The following is a 13964-nucleotide window of genomic DNA, read 5'->3' as shown; positions in this document are numbered from 1 at the left end:
ATTTAGAAAATAGCCTTACAAAATTTTTCGGAATTTTTAGAAATTTTCTGGGAATTTTTCGATGCTTGTACGACGGGTTTTGAGGGGACGAATTAACGGGTTCAGATTGAGCCTGTTTGGGATACCCGTTTAAGTGAGAAAATGTTTCTAATTATAAATCTCTTTTTCCTTTTTCTTTTCTTATTTCCTCCCCCAACCCATCGATGATCCCGATACTTTTTCCCTTCTTCCTCTTGTTCTCTCTCGCGGACGAACCGAAGCCGGCGAACCTTCGGCAATCGTGGTCGTCGCCTGAGGAGTACATCGCCGGAGATCAAACCAGGAGGCTTGGATCATCTGGATCTCTTCTCAACCCTTGCCCGAGCGGTCATCCGTAGTTGCCGACTCCTCTTCCCCGACGCCGAGAGCAAGGGAGATGGTCGCCGACGTGAAGAGGCAATTAGGGCTTCGAGGGTAAACTAGCTTCGATTCCTCTTCTCTAGATTCACCCCGATCTGTGCCCTAGCACGGTCAGCGACTCCCAGATCAACGCCACTGGATTGAGCCTTGCCATCCGATCACCGGTGTGGAAGATGCCCTAGGATTTCGAGGGTAAGCAACTGAAACCCTTCTTTCTTCTTGATTCGTTGTTGGATCCTTGTTGATTCACGGGTAAGTGCTCTGTTCTGGTGTTGTTGTGATCCGATTGAACCTAGTGAAGAGGAATTCCGGGGAGGTCTTAATGAGGTGTTCTTGAGCTATTAGGCAGAGGCTAGAAGGTGGGCTTGATCAGTCATCTGCTTGCTTGAATCCTTCTTGATTCGGTTGATTTCAGCAAGGTGGTTTCTGTGGATCCGAAGTTCTATTTCTGTGGAGTTTTTCTTTAGCTCTAGCAGCAGCTACCCTTCTTGGCAGCATCATTTCTTTGGGTGGATCAACAGATCAGAGCTAGGAATTAAGGTAAGATGAGTAGATTGTTGTTTGATTTCTTGGATTCCCATATTGATCTGATCAATGAATTCCTGTTTGATTCCTGTTGTGATCCAATTGATTCCAGTGAGGTTATGCATTGTTGCTGTGGGGTTGTTTTAGTACCAGCAGCACCTCTTTGGCTGAATCAAGAGCAGAGGTTGGAGATTTAGGTAAAGTGTAGGGTGATTGATTGATTAGTTGATGCATGATGTGTAGATTTGAATTAGGGTTATGTTGATTGTGATTAGATTTAATTGCTTAGATTAAATTAATGGAATGATTAGGGTTAAGACAATTAACCCTTGTCAACTATTGGATTTAATCTAAGATTGGATTTCTAATCTAATTGGTGATTAGGGATTAGGTAACTAACCCTAATTGACCGTCATATTAATTAGGTAGGTTGTGATTGTGTTGATTAGGGTTTTGACCTAATTTAGTTTTAGGGAATTTATTTAGCTATTCATTTGATTTAGCTAAATAAAACTGTTTGTTTGACATAGGACTCTGATTCGAGACGGGCGTCTCGACTTTGGATTTGGATTGACAGTACCTTCTATTTGAGGCGAGTACCCTTTGACTTATCTTTTGATACTGTCTTATGATATGTATAGTTTATATATAATTACTAGTGGTAGATGGTAGATTTATTTCTTCCCTAGTCTTAGCTTAGTTGATACCTATCACATGCTTCTTCTGTTAGTTGCTGTACTTTAGAATTGGATGATTTTTACCTTTTGCTATGTTTATGTATGTTATGGAGATGGATAGATACATTTAGTGTTATTTCCACTAGATCAGTTACTGTAGATACTTGTTATATGTTGTTGGATCTATGCTGCGTATATCATGGTTATATTTATATGTGTTTACCTTTTTGGCACGCACATATATGGAGGAGGCTTTGTTCAAGTATGTCATATTGTAGCCTCATGCACCATATCGCATGACTGCTTGCTGGGCAATTGACGACTCTATTATTGTTGAGCTCGTCGGCCGGCTACATGGGCCTGCACACAACGTGTCCACTCATGGGTAGTGGCACAGCACTAGGGTGTGTATGGTAGTTAGCTCTGTAGTTCTCCGCTGGTCCGCTCATGGGTAGTTTGACTGCAGCGTGGTAGCAGGCAGGGATCCCTCCCCGTCATCGCGTACCGGGAGATGAGAGCATTGCGCTCCCTCACTATATTTGAGGTAGGAGGATAGGTGTACTCCGACATCATCCCGTCCACTCCGTCACTCTTCAGGGGCAGTGATAGTAGACTTCACGGTGTCATAGCCCTACCCACTCGGTCTCACCATTGTGTGTGAGATGACTGACTGGCTGACAGGGGTGACCATGTCATATTTCATCATATGCACAGATTGCATTTATTGTGATTGTTGCATATTGGATGATTTTATGGATGCGTATGATTGACATGCATACGGGATACATGCTTATTCGCTCATTATTTTATCTCTGTATATTCACGATCGGTTGCCCAGCCTCGCGGTGAGTCTGGTTTATTTCGGTTATCGTTTTATTATTATTCTTGCTATAGACTATACTTTATGCCTATTGCTGGATATTACAGTTCATTTCAGCTATGCATATCTGTTATACTGTTAGGAGATTTTACCGTAGATTGTACTGTTTGGAAACTGTACTATAGATCCTATGGTTTAGGAGACTGTACCTTATGATATTGCTAGTAGTTATATGTTGTTGTACATATCTATTAGATTACCTGCTGAGTTCTTTGAACTCACCCCATTGTTACTATTTTTCAGGTTGAGGCCATCAGGAGAGATTCCAGTCGCTAGCCCCTTTATCGCGAGGATTTCCTGTTGTCGGGATCTATTTTGTTTTTGCATCTTATATACTTGTGATGTGGGTTTTGTATTGTGGACTTTATATCGAACACTTGGGTTTACTACTTTTGGTTTTCCGCTGCGGATATATTTTCATTACTTCGTGGATTTTGTCTTTCTTCTTTGTAGTGGAGTAGGATGTTTACATATATCTTCGAAATTCTATATCGTTCTTTCTTTATATAACTGCGTGGATTGTTCATATTATATCTGTGTGGAAATGTTGAATATAACTGCGGGGATTGCTTACTATCTGTGTGTATTGTTCCGGCCGTGTGTGGCCGAGGTATAGATATATGTATTCTGGATTCATATTGTCACCTGTACAGGGGAGATGCTGCCGAAATTTCTTCTGGCAGGGACTACCTGGGGCGTGACACAAGCTTAGGTGGCTGGCCCTATTAAATTAAAAAAGAATTTTAATTTTAAAATTTTCTTATGTGAAAGATATAATTTATTGGAGAGATCAAAAATTAAAATATCTCTTTTATAAGGTTCTACAAAAGATTAAAGAAAGAGATTAAATCTCTTTCCTTATTTGTAGATTGGAAAGATATTTTATTTTTCTTCTTTGTAAATTATTCACATGTTGAAAAATTAAAATTATAGAGATTTCTTTTTATCAACCATGAAGGGATTTTAAAGGGAAATTTTATTTTTTAAAATTTCCGAAGACAAATAAGGAATTTTAATTGTTGATTTAAAATTGCCTTGTTTGCTCTCCATGAGGAGGTCGGCCATGATATAATCAATTAGGAAATTTTATTTAATTTTTCTTAATTAATTCATGTCAAGGAAAGTTAAGGAAATTTTATTGTAATTAAATTTCCTTATTTGCCAAAGCTAAGAATTATAAAAGAGGGGGTTTTGGGAGCCTTCAAGGTGAACAACCTCTATTATTTTCTCCCTCTTTTCTTCCTTGGTGTGGCCGGCTCATCCCTTTCTCTTCTCTCCATCCTTGTGGCCGAAACTTCCTTTCCTCTTGGAGATCAAGTGGTTGTCGGATTCTAGCTTGGAGAAGAAGGAGAGAAAGCTTGCATCCCTTAGAGCATTGGTGGTGTTTTCTCTTCATCCTTGAAGGTGCTCTTGTTGTGGCCGAACCTTGCAAGGAGGAGAAGAAGGTGCTTTGGTGGTTTCTCATCTCGGAAGATCGTTGCCCACACAACGTCCGAGTTTAGAAGATGAACACGGTAGAAGACCTAGAGGTTTTTGCTTGCAAAAGAAAAGGTATACTAGTATTTAATTTCCGCATCATACTAGTTTTATTTCTTTTGAAAAATACCAAATACAAGAGGCATGTGATTCTAGTATTTCGAATTTGTTTTCGATGTTGTGTTCTTTTGTTTTTCTTTTCCTTGTGATTTATTGTTCTTTTTGGTTGACCTAAAGTTATTTAAGGAAATTAATTATTAGCTTCCCTTAAAAGGCTTTGTCTAAGCGGTGGTGTTGTTCTCATATCCAAGAAGGCCATGTGCCTCGCCATGCAGTCCTGGAAGCCAATTTTGGAAATTAATATTTAATGGAATTAATAACCTAGGTGATTTGGATCAAACGTGTTAAGTTCTGCAGGAGATCCAAGTCTAAACCTAAAAGAACAAATAAATTAAACTTTGGATCAAACGTGTTAAGTTCCGTAGGCGATCCAAGTTTAATTTAAAAGAACACATGGTAGCTAGAAAAAGGTTCAAACCTTTGTACAAAATTTTTGACTAGTAGAACCATTAGGTTTTCCGAGTAGCAACCAACACCTCGGACAGGCTTGGAGGCGCCTCCAACACTGTTTAAAAGGGGGGTCAAGGTAGCAGCTCAAATAATTAATTCAAAAGCTATTATTCATCAACGTGCTGCTCAAAAACTGACCCGGCGAAGCTACGACGAGTTTTCGACAACCCAAAGCTACAAGTTCTCCTCTTAGTGTTGTCGGTATAACTTAGTGTTGGTACTTTCAATTGTAATCTCTTTTTGTACCGAATTTGCGATTTGATAGTGAATTGCCCACAATAATCGCTCAACAATCGAGGGTCATGGAGTAGGAGTCGCCCAAGGCTCCGAACCAAGTAAAAACACTTGGGTCCTTTTTGTGTTTATTTTTATTGTTATCTCCGTTGCATTACACTCGAATGCTTTACGAATTCGAATCGAATGAAATAGCCATGAGTGTTATTCACCCCCCCCCCCCTCTAGCGCTTCTCGATCCAACATATCTCAAAATCAATTTTCATGATTATCATAATGTCCAAATCAGTTTTGAAAAATACCTCTATTTTCTTTTTCCACCAAGAGAATTCTCCTTCAAATTTTGGTGAATAATGCTTGAGCCGACCATTGTGTTGATAGTGCTCTTCTCGACGATTAGTCCAGTGAAGGGCAGCATGTCTCTGATGCCACTTGTTGAAGATCGTGGCCAGGCTAGAAGAGGGGTTGAATAGTCATTTATCCTAAATCATTAACTTCCTACAAGGTTAGTTGCACAGCGGAAATACAAACAATATAAAGGAAGTTAATCTAAAGACTACAAATATAAGAAATCAAACCACACTACATGTTCATTTGCGTGATTCGAAGATAAAGCTCCTACTCCATAGTGTGTCCATAAGGTGGACGATCCCTATCCAGTAGTGGATGATTCACCGGCAAACTTTGTCTAACGCATACTCCTTCTCGATGGAGTAGAATCTCTCACAAAGCTCTCTTCCTCTTTACAAGATGGAGACTTAGGTTTAGGAGGAAGAGAATTGGCTTGGAAGCTTGAGGGCAAACACTTAGGAGTATTCAATAAAAATCAGTAACCTCCTTCATCCCCAAGCATCCTTTAAATTGAGTGGAAAGAGTTGATCCCTTTTCAACTCATTTCCTGCATTAGTCAACTGGTACATACATCAATCGACTGATATGACCTTTGGACAAAACGAATGACACTCGATAGAATCCACGATTCTATTCAATGGCTCTTTACCAATTGACTGGCATTTCCATCAGTCAACTAGTCTTTACAACCATTGGGCATAGAAACATTCTATGCTCTCGTTATCCTGGACTAATCAACTGACATTTACATTAGTCAATTGGTTCCATACAATTACTTACACTCATCCTCTCCGGAGTTTCCCTTGAAGCATCTTCCTTAGCCTTTGTCCCTCAGATGCACTTGAGCCTACGACTTCTCTCCGTGTCATCCTTCACATTGACTTAAAGTTTGTTTCCCTCGATCCACTCCTTTGCTCCTCATCCGACAGTTCCTCGGATGCACCATCCTTCATCAATCTCAAGGAGCCGAGCTATAGGATGAGTCTTACCAATCTTGGTCACACCGAGTTTCTCATATGTGGTTCACCAAGTCTTGCATGACTTTAACACATATCAAACATACATGAAACCTAACTTAAACTCTTTGATACACATTTCAAACCCATGATAGACTGAGCTAAATGTCCGATAGGCTATATGTAATAGGAGACAGGTAATAAAATAGGGAACTAAGTCCCTCGATTCGACCGGCTATTAGGTAGACTGAGCTAAATGCTGAGCTATATTATAGTAGTGAGAAATGAGCTATCCTCTAAGACCAAATGACACCGAGTCTAACCAGCTATATACTTAGAGTGATTTTGTTGTGAAGTGGGGAGCTCAGCCCTAAGCCCGTTCGACACTTTAGACCGAGCAGTCATATGTAATAAGACTTGCTCCTGAACTATTGTGCTGGGATCTGGAAGTCTGATCGGATCTTATCCTGGTTAGCAATATGTTAGGAGATTGTCTTCGCTGTGTGTTGAGAGGATACTTCTAGAGGATGGCGAGCTAAGCCCCATATGCCTGGCTGACACTAGGGAAGTTCGAGTTTATCCTGTATATCTTGGCATCAAGTGGAGCGATAAGTCCTCCCAGTTTGGCCGGTCCTTAGGGCTGACTGACATTATACAAAGAGACTTGTACCCAAAGAATGGAGAACTAAGTCCCTTAAGTCCGATCGACTACTGAGTGGATCAGCTTTATGCTGAGAGTCATAGCGCTGAGTGAGGAGTTGAGTCTTGCTTTTAACTTTTTATCTAAAACCCATTTAATAATGTATTTCTCTGCAACTATGGGGTGTTGGTGTTAGAGAGTATACTAAAAGACAAGCTTTTGTAAACATTTATTTTTGAAATAAAAGAATCATATTGGTCAAATGTCTACATTTATTTGTTAAGTATAGTTGTTTAATTAATTTATATTGTAGATAACATGGTGTGTGGTATCACACACAGAAGATCGTGTTATCAGTTCTTTATAAATTATAAATAGTTTCTCACGACTAAGATAGAAAGGAACAAACCGTAGGAATAGTCGTAGTGTAATTAGGTATTAGTTTATCTTGACTAATAAATTACACTAATACACTCTAAGTGTATTGAGTAGGACCATTTAAGGTAAGTTCTTTTTATACTGACTTAATAAAATAACTAGACCTTAGTTATTATAGAAGTGTGTGCTCTTAATCCTAATATAATAACAAGCACATATATTTAGTATTTATTTCTTTGACTTATCAAAGGGTGAGATTTAGCTCGATAAATCAATAGGCTCGATAAGTTGGGAAATGATATTACTTATAGTGTGTGTTGTTGATTATAGAAGGAAACTGTGTCCTAGTCATCTAGGTTGAGAATGCCCCCAAGAGGAGCTCATAAGAATTGTCATGTTAAACCCTGCAGGTGGACTTAGTCCGACATGACAATGAGGTTGAGTGGTACTACTCTTGGACTAAGATGTTAATTAAATGAGTTATCAGTAACTCAATTAATTAATGAACATTCGATATCTTAAACACAGGGAGACTAACACACTCATGATAAGAAGGAGCCCATAATGTAATTTGGGATTGGTGCGGTAGTACAATAATAACTCTCTAGTGAAATGAGTTATTGTTGATGAACTTGAGTTGTGTGTTCGGGGCGAACACGGGATACTCATGCTCGTCGGGAGGCCAAAACCAATTTCTCCTCTAGGTCCCTGTCGTAGCCTCATTAATGCCTCAAGTCCACTCATGAAAAGCCCCTTGCACCACCTCCAGCTGACGACCCTCCAGCTGATGATCCTGCTTTCGATGATCCTGCTTTTTTAAAATTCTGGATAGAATAGATTTCAATTTTCAAATCAGTTTCCTACCGTTATTCTCATTTTCAAAATCATCTTGTGTTTTAAAAATTCTAGGAAAAAATTTTTCTTTGAAATCCCAATTTTTCTTAGATTTACAAAATTTGGCCTTAGCCTAGGCTCAAACCCTAGATATCATGTTCCCCTAGAATTCAGCCAGAGTATCTCACAAACACCTAGGTATACCTTGATTGTGCATGAAAAACTTAGAATGGTGTGAGATGCATAGGGTATAGTCTGGACTCAAGAATGCTTATATCTGTGCATCAATATGAGTCTGGGAGTTAAATACCTAATATACAGTAATCAAGTCAAGTCATCCAGCCCTAGTCAAATCTAACTGGATCTATTGACTTAACTTGACTAACCAAGTAAAAGTTGTTGTCCTCTAGACAATCAGCTAGTAGCTAGATGGTTAGACATGTGGCCAAGAAATTAAGTATTTGATTTTTTTAGGATTACTCAACTTGCACATTAGGGATCTGATACCTTACTAAAAGAACCTAATTAACTTGCAATTAATTTAACTCACCTCATGCTTGGACATTAGGTTTAAACTTATTTCTCCTCCTTGGCCGTTAAGTATTTTGGAATTCATTATTCATTTATATATTTTTTCAAACCTTCTTAATATTGTTTTTCAAAATCCTTTGAAAATTTAGTAAAGTTTATTTTGTTCATTTCAAACTATTATTTAGAAAAAAAACTTGTTCAAAAAGAATATTTACCAATAAAGCTTTGAAAATCTATCTAATAGAGTTTGAAAATTTATTTTTCCCCAAAGATTTCAACTAAGTTTCAAAATTGGCTTAAGTTATTTTTCAAAGTAAACTTTTTACTAGCTCTTTAAACTTAGTTGAAAGATAATTATCTCTTTAAACATTTAGCTAAGAGTTTTACAATGAAAATTAATCATAAAAAGCTATGTGTTTGAAAAAGTTCTTTTATCCTTTCCATAAAGCTAAAGTTCTTTTTCAAACATAATTCAATTTTCGTACTTAAGAAAATAATTTTTTAAAAGACTTTTAAGTTTAATGAAAATCTTTAAATAAAGTCTTTAAAAACTTAAGTTCCCAAACTTTTGGCTAAACATAGTTGTTTTTCACTTAAACTATTTTTACTTAGCTAAGCTTTTCCTACAAAATTTTCCTACAATGGCTAAGTTTGAATGTTACCTTTGGACTTCAACATTTTTTTTACTAAGTTTTTCTTACAAAGTTTTTTGATATATGGCAAAGGGGGAGAGTAGGACAAAAAAATTCAAATTAAGGATAAGAGTTAAAAAAAAATTCAAACTAAGGAAAAGAGTTCTCTTATTAAGGGGGAGCCTTAACTTTGAGAATTTTTTAACCCTAGGTGGCATTAGGGCCGACTGACATTATACAAAGAGACTTGTACCCAAAGAATGGAGAACTAAGTCCCTTAAGTCCGATCGACTACTGAGTGGATCAGCTTTATGCTGAGAGTCATAGCGCTGAGTGAGGAGTTGAGTCTTGGTTTTTAACTTTTTATTAAAACCCATTTAATAATGTATTTCTCTGCAGCTATGGGGTGTTGGTGTTAAAGAGTATACTAAAAGTCAAGCTTTTGTAAACATTTATTTTTGAAATAAAAGAATCATATTGGTCAAATGTCTACATTTATTTATTAAGTGTAGTTGTTCAATTAATTTATATTGTAGATAACATGGTGTGTGGTGTCACACACAGAAGATCGTGTTATCAGTTCTTTATAAATTATAAACAGTTTCTCATTACTAAGATGGAAAGGAACAAATCGTTGGAATAGTCGTAGTGTAATTAGGTATTAGTTTATCTTGACTAATAAATTATACTAATACACTCTAAGTGTATTGAGTAGGACCATTTAAGGTAAGTTCTTTTTATACTGACTTAATAAAATAACAGGACCGTGGTTATTATAGAAGTTTGTGCTCTTAATCCTAATATAATAACAAGCACATATATTTAGTATTTATTTCTTTGACTTATCAAAGGGTGAGATTTAGCTCGATAAATCAATAGGCTCAATAAGTTGGGAAATGATATTACTTATAGTGTGTGTTGTTGATTATAGAAGGAAACTGTTTCCTAGTCATCTAGTGTAGCACCCAAAAATTCTCAAAATTATTTTAGAAATATTCTATGATTTTTCTGGAATTTTTAGATATTTTTCCGGAATTTTTAGAATAGCGGAAGTAGCAAAAATAAATATAAGCGTAAAACGGCCTTCGCGGGAATTGAACCCATGACCTCTAGCCGAGCCAAGACTTAAGTGAATCTGGCTAGCCAGGAGCCCCAGCAGTGGTGTGCTGAAAGAAGAGGGAATCAATAATAGTTATATTGGAGTTGGGCCGAAATACCCACTTACAATAAATAGAAAACATTAGTGGGTTTGGTTTATTTTCTTTGGTTCGGGAATTCTCCACCGAGACCTCACCTTACACGCCGCCCCTCTCCTTCTCCTTCTTCCTCTCGCGCCAACCCTAGGGTTCTCTCCCTAGGGCCCTAAGAGCACCTTCCGGCAGCGATTCCAGCACCAGAACGTTCCCCTCCGCGAGAAGAACGCGTTGGAGCGAGAAGATCGTCGAAAGGATCGTCTCCTCCGGAAATCTAGCGATTAGAATCGTAAGAAACTTCGAATAGGAGGTAAGAAACCCCTCACCTGCAGTATAAGTAGATTCCGTGTGGATTTTATGTTTTAGTTTAGCAATACATTGACTTTCGACACAAGGGAGGTGAATTAGCGCACGCCAAGTGTTCGATTAAATTGTTTATCGCAGTAAAATGCAACTTAGGTATTTTAGTAGCTTAGATAAATGCAATAGAAGCATTTTTATAGATTATTTAGCTTTTCTTCAGCTTTTACAGGACTAGATGTCCAATGGGTGGGCTCCCATAGTCACCTCTAGGTTCAGATAACCTAGCTCTAGGTTCAGATAACCTAGAAAGAGCCAGGCAAGTAATAAATAGTTATATTCAGTATTTTAGTTTTCAATGGCACTATATAGGATTAGATATCCATCGGGCTGGGCTCCCATAGTTGGTCCCTAGGTTTAGATAACCTAGTAAACCCTACTAAATTTGGGACTTGCAAACCCGGGTCTAGTTAGGGACGCGCGCATAGCACGTACAGTTGTCGGGCCCAAACAGCAGCATGTATATGTATTTTCATCTATTATGTATGTAGTTCTAAACTCTCACAAAACAGTTAGGTGAGATCAGTATAGTTTAAGCATTTGCTAGAATTAGCTCAGTTTATGCTTCAGTTCAGCTTATTTCTTTTATGGTTATGTATGATAACACTATGCTCAGCTTTTGGTTACATATGCTATAGATGATAGTATGCCATGTTTAGTTCTTGATTTCCATGTACTGTTTGATAGCATGCCATGTTTTAGTTTAATCAGTACATATTTCAAAGGGCATGTTTTAAAAGCATAAAAGCATCGTATGCACTGTTTTTGTGAGGTAGATGGTTTCTTACTAAGCGAAAGCTTATAGATACTTTCTTTTCCTTATACTGCAGATAAAGGTAAAGGGAAGATGGACTAGAGGAAGCTGGGGGTCAATGCAGAGACGGTGTGTGTAGCAGGGACCTGGAATGAAGATCCTTAGGGAGTTTAGCAAATTAAGAACTTAGTTCCTTTTTCTTAAGACTCTTTTATGCATTTCTAGTGGTTTAAATGCTATGAATTAATGAACCTTGCACTATGGCATGTTAGAATGCTAGTTAGTAGATATTAGAATGTTTTCCATGCATAGTATAATTGTTGTGTGAGATTTTGACACGAACTAGTGCTGAAATCAGAGTTCCAGTGAGAAATCAGAAACTCCGATCGATCCATGAATCGATCGGGGGTCCTCGATCGATCCATGGATCAATTGGGGGCTGATTCCGCGAACAGAAGGCTTCTGGATCGATCAGCCGATTGATCCAGACACATTATGTCACGAACAGAAGGCCTCTGGATCGATCGGTCGATCGATCCAAGCTATTCCTCGCGAACAGAAAGGTTTTTGATCGATCATTGGATCGATTGACTTATGTTGGATTGATCAGTCGATCGATCCAAATATAGTCCTGTGCACAGAAGCACGCTAGATCGATCACTGGATCGATCGGTGAGCCTGGATCGATTAGCCGATCGGTCTAGATTATCACCCGAGCACAGTAGCAGTCTGGATCGATGCATGGATCGATCCAACAGAGAGCAATCGATCCAGTTCAGTCTGGATCGATTGGGAAGTTCAGTTTCGACCAAGAAACTTAGCAGATCAGCTACTAGTCCATAGGGAATGTAGGATACACCTGGTATCCTTTAGATTACACCCTTCAGCACATGTAGAACCAAGAATAGTTATCAGTTAGCAACTAAAATTTAAATTAGATCAGTTTTCTGCACAGTTAGCACAGCATAATGTGACGCTCAGCCTCACAGCCTAGTTAGTAGGAGGCGGGGCGTTACAGAGTGGTATCAGAGCAGTTTCCATACTTCCTACACACACATCAGCATTGTACCTACAGCTTCCAAGTAAGAACATCTCTCACTTTAGTTATGTTTCTTGTTTTCATGTTCAGATATAACTAAAGCATGCTTGTTTATGATAGTAGTTAACATGATAACAATAGTTACTCTATTATGCTTGTGTTTGTCATGTATGTCCTCTATGTCTCTAGAATGGCACGAGGACGCCCAGCAAGAAGGGCACCGACTCACAGGCTGGCATGAGGCGGCGGTTCGGTGCCTCCCGGACCTTCTGACACTAGTGGCTCGATTCGTGACTAGTTGAGCGACGAAATAGCCACCTTAAAGGCTAGTCGTGAACACTCCCTTGTCACCCGGGCTAACTTAGTGACACGGTGGTCTTAGAGGTTCCACAGTCCGACCCTCGGCACCAGTAGCCCAGTGGAGGGCGAGAGAAGCCTATCGATCGGTGGCGGAGAGTCAAGCAGGAGAATTTCTCGGCGGTGAACCATGGGATGCTCGGGCATGGTTCAAAATACAAGAAAATGCGATGGAGCTTGGACTAGCGAACATGAGAAGGTGAAGTCGCCTCCTACATGCGATGGGAGATGCAGATGTGGTGGGAGAGAATCAGAGCGAAGCGCCCAGTGAATCAGATGACATGGGCTGACTTCGAGAGGGAGTTCTTTGAGGAATTCTTTCACATGCGGGTTACAAACCGCCACTACGACGAGTTCACTGAGTTTCGTCAGGGCAACCTTTCAGTTGAGGAAGCCGTGAAGAAATTCAATAGATTGGCTCGTCTATGCCCTGAATTAGTCAGCACCGAAAGGGAACGAGTCCGGTTGATGCTCAAGATGCTGAGGCCGGAAATAGCAATGAATGTGGCTGGTGGCGTTCATAGGCCACAAACCACAGAAGAGCTAGTGAGTAGTGCTCTAATCACTGAGCATTACCAGAATAGCATCAAGCAGCAGAAGCAAGTCCTCTCAGAAGCTTAAGGCCAAGGAGGCTCAGGCACTCAGAAACAGTAGGGCCACAACTCCCATGGCTCTAACTGGAAAGGGAACTCCAGCAACAAGCGCAAGCCAGGGAGTTACCCAAAAGGAGGACCAGCCAGAAAGCAGCCCAGTTATCCAAAGTGTGCTACTTGTGGGAAATTCCATCCTGGAGTTTGTCGTAAGGGCACACGAGGATGCTTTGAATGCGGACAGGAAGGGCATATGGCCAAGCAGTGTCCAAACAAGATCAGTCTTCCTCAGCCATAGCCAATTCAGTATGGAGGCCAGCCAGCTCAGTTACATCAGATGCAGGCCGCTTTAGAAGGTCCACATATCAGCCAGGGCAGATTAGAAGCCCCTCCAGCTACGACCAACGCGAGGATCTACTCACTTACCAGAGAGGACGCAGCAAATGACTCGACAGTTTTTACAGGTAAGATAAGTATTTTACAGCAAAGTACAACTGTCTTATTCGATACTGGGGCAACCCATTCATATATATCTAGGGCATTTGTTGAGATATTAGCGATACCCCCAGAGGTATTCAGTAGTCAGTT

The 13964-nt window shown here is 39.4% G+C and overlaps 1 long non-coding RNA gene across 1 annotated transcript; it reads left to right on the top strand.

Moving 5' to 3' along the window:
* The first annotated feature begins 202 nt into the window (after positions 1–202).
* Positions 203–1501, top strand: LOC122011993. The gene is made up of 4 exons (XR_006120075.1): positions 203–591; positions 696–939; positions 1037–1121; positions 1455–1501. It is a non-coding gene; the product is annotated as an uncharacterized LOC122011993 (long non-coding RNA).
* Positions 1502–13964: the final 12463 nt, after the last annotated feature.

The sequence above is a fragment of the Zingiber officinale genome, chromosome 8A (genome assembly GCF_018446385.1).
Source record: "Zingiber officinale cultivar Zhangliang chromosome 8A, Zo_v1.1, whole genome shotgun sequence".
Taxonomy (NCBI): Eukaryota; Viridiplantae; Streptophyta; class Magnoliopsida; order Zingiberales; family Zingiberaceae; genus Zingiber; species Zingiber officinale.
Note: the sequence above shows the minus strand (reverse complement) of the source record. Positions and strands in the feature narration are given on the sequence as shown.